Source organism: Pyrgilauda ruficollis, unplaced genomic scaffold, assembly GCF_017590135.1.
Source record: "Pyrgilauda ruficollis isolate IOZ18807 unplaced genomic scaffold, ASM1759013v1 scaffold10, whole genome shotgun sequence".
Taxonomy (NCBI): Eukaryota; Metazoa; Chordata; class Aves; order Passeriformes; family Passeridae; genus Pyrgilauda; species Pyrgilauda ruficollis.
Genome location: NW_024508101.1, coordinates 16,791,902 through 16,795,288, shown reverse-complemented (window position 1 = coordinate 16,795,288; position 3,387 = coordinate 16,791,902).

Here is a 3,387-nt window from a genome sequence, read left to right as displayed (position 1 = left end):
ACCCGTGAAATTTTAAGACCAGAAGAAATCATCTGGTCTGTCAAATACAGTAACTGAATCCAGGAGAGATGCCTCAGGAAAGAACATGAGAATAGTCATATGGAATCAAACACAGGCCCACGCTCACTGCATCTTCTGCAAGGATGATCCAACATTTGTATGATTTGTACCCATCTATGAATCCTTTTTTTTTTTCCTGTTACAAAAGCCCAAACTGCAGCTTAGCCCTATTTTGGTTTTTTCCAGGCTTTATCACTGATAGTTGACCAGCACTGGGCTGCTAACCGGTTCCAAATAATTCCTTCCAATTCCACTGGAGTGTCTATTAACAATTAAATTGGAATGCCTTATTAAGACAGGATTTCCCATTTGATGGGGGATGTATTGATTTTACACTGCCCTAATTGCTGAATTAGAAATATTGGGTAATACGGAGTCAAAGACCTCTGCAGGGTCCAAACTCAGCTGCACTCTCTGTTACCAACGGAGTAATAATTTTGTATAACTGAAGAATATCAAGTGTTTGACTAACTGTATTAACAATTATACTGTTAAAGTTTTCATTTATGATATCCTATGAATGCTTTTTATCACAAGAAGGGCAGGCAGGCAGCTCTACTCAGCTGCCACAGTCACTAGGAGGGTGGGCAGCTGGGAAGATATTGTTTCCTTCCTTTTTTCATTGTTTTTAAATTGGAAAATTGTGTCTTTCTTCTTTCTTTCTAAAACTCGCTCCATTTTCCAGCACAAACCTAAGTAAGCACCCACAAAAATTAACTCACAGCTCCACGAAATAGAGGAGGTAAAGCTGCAAGGTTGCTGCCACACAGCCCAGAGCTAAAAATCACACTGAGACATTAATCCATATCCAGCTCTGCCTCTCCATCAGACACTTCTGATTAAAAGGCCCAGAAATTCCTTAGTTCCACTCGGGAACAGATATGGATATGGAACCAGCCTTTCTATTTAGGGCTGACACAACACCCTGGGAGGAGATGGATAAGTATTGAGAGGGAAGAGCTGCCCAAGATGATCAGAAGCATGAACAGCACAAGGAAAACCAAGGGTCAAAGCCATTCACCACAAAACCAAGCTCAGCAGTGTAAGATATCACAAGCACCTCAGATTTTTTATGCCTGATTTTTTCCCTACTGTAAAAATAATGTTTTTTCATTAAAATTACAAAAATTGGGAAAGCTTTAAAAACAAAGTCCTACTTACAGCCAAAACAAATGTTAGACTGCTTGCTGGTTAATATTTAATTTCAGAAAAACATAATTTGTCCTAAACCAGGCTTTTGATGCCACAGCAGCACCAGGGAAAAGATGTCAGAATCATCAGTGAAGATAAAAGCAATGCAATGACATAGCACTGGTTTACAATTCTCTGCCAGCAAACTGGTACAGCTTTCTTGTTTGGGAATTCCCAGGTAAAGTCAGGGTCTCTAGGAGGGAATTGCTCTAATTTAACTCGAGTAGGTTCATCAGTGCCACTAAATTTTACAGGCAAGACCCAGGCTTGGAGCCAGCATCCCAAGAGATGTCAGCGGGCCCTTTTTCACCAGAGGTGTTAACCTGGGAGCAATAACCATCACAAGGTAAATGCCAACACTGTTAATGTCTCTGCTATAAAATCAAGCAATAACAATATTACACAAAATCTACATGCACAGCTGGTAAATCAAGTCTTGTTGACTTGTGTGGGAAAGTTTAAGTGACAGCATTGGTTTTCTACTGATTTATTGGTTTTTGTCTAATTTCACATCCCTGCCTTGAGCACACTGGCCACATCCACCTGCTCAGCTGCCACAAAACTCTGGCAGTGGTTGCATCCACAGGCATTTGTGGTTTGACTAAATCCTTCAGGAGCTGCAGCCCTTCTGTGCAACTGAGAAACACGGATTGCATCCCTTCCTCTGCCTGGTGCTAAGGGAAATGGGTCCTTGCTTGCTGGGCAACTGAGCTACTGACTGCATTGTAGTAGATTAAAACCATGAAAATAAGTGGCAGTGTCACCATGATTTTACAAACTGCATGCCCTGCACAGGCTTTTCAAAGAGGAGCTGAGTTTGTCCATGGAAGGGAGCTCCCAGCTTCAAAACCAGATCAAAAATCAGCAAAATGAGGACAAGAAAGTCTTTTCTGTTAGTAGAAAAAAAAAAAAAAAAGAGGGAAAACTGGGTAGAAAAAGAGGGGAATTGATTTTTTATCTGCAGTAAAACCAAGGGGATGAGCAGCAAACAACTCAAGATAAAATATGAAGAGAGACATGTGAAGAGGCTCACACCCAAAAGAGGGAGGCTGTGCTGACCAACAAGAATTAGAGCTGCTCAGCTACGAGCAGAGATTTGACCTAGTTGGTTCGACTGAAACCTGATGTGAACATCCACATGACTGATTTTAAGAATCACTGAGTATAACCTATTTAGAAAGAAAAAAAAAAAAAAAAAAAAAGGTAGCTAAACAAGCAGCAGTTGTACTCTAGGTCAAAATGGCACGGGGTTTGACTTGGAAAGACATAATTCTGAATGGTTATGGGTCGGCAAAGGAACAGCATGGGATAGTAGCAAATGTTAGCTGCTATACACTGCCTGTCAGCAAGTCTGACTAGAAAATAGGACAACCCTTTTAATAAATAAACAGAAAAAGAAGTGTCTGATGTGGAGGGCCTTTGGTTTCAGCTCTGTGCACTGAAAATCTCACACTAGCGATGCTCAGATATACCCCAAGCTTGGGTGCTCTATTGGAGGCAGCTTGTAGCTCTAAAAAGTCCTACATCCGACACGGGAATCCTGTATCAGGCTCTGCTTTGACAAAAAAAAGCCCCCAGCAGTTACAGAATTAAGCACCTGCTTAAATCCAAGTGCCCCTAAATTAATTACATTGATGTCCATGCAGGAAGAGGATCACTCTGGAAATGGATGGTTTAAAAACAGCGAATGCCACACAGCTGAAATCAAAATAGAAAATATGAAATGGTGACTAGAAACTGCCAGGGAGTATTTTATTAGATGGCAACACAAGCACTCTTGTGAAAGGCCACAGTGTTTAATGAGTTGCTCTTGTGAGCAGTGGAAAAACCCTGTTCTCCTGCAGCTTTGTGCTCCAGGGCTGCCTTATCCCTGTCAAATAAGATGCAGCTTCTGTCAGGCATTTTCCCAGTGACTGAGGCATCCCTAAAGCACATCTCCTGATGCTGACAGTATACTTGAGCTCCTGCTTCCACCCAATGTGGTAATCATTCGGGTCCTTAACCTCGACCCTCATACCTGTCCTCACAGAAACAGAAATGTGATAGTCTCGAGTCCTCCGCCTCGCTGTTACACCCTGCTGGGCTGGGCTTCAAGGAGGGGCTGCCAGGCAGGTGGTGGCACAAGCCACTGGCACC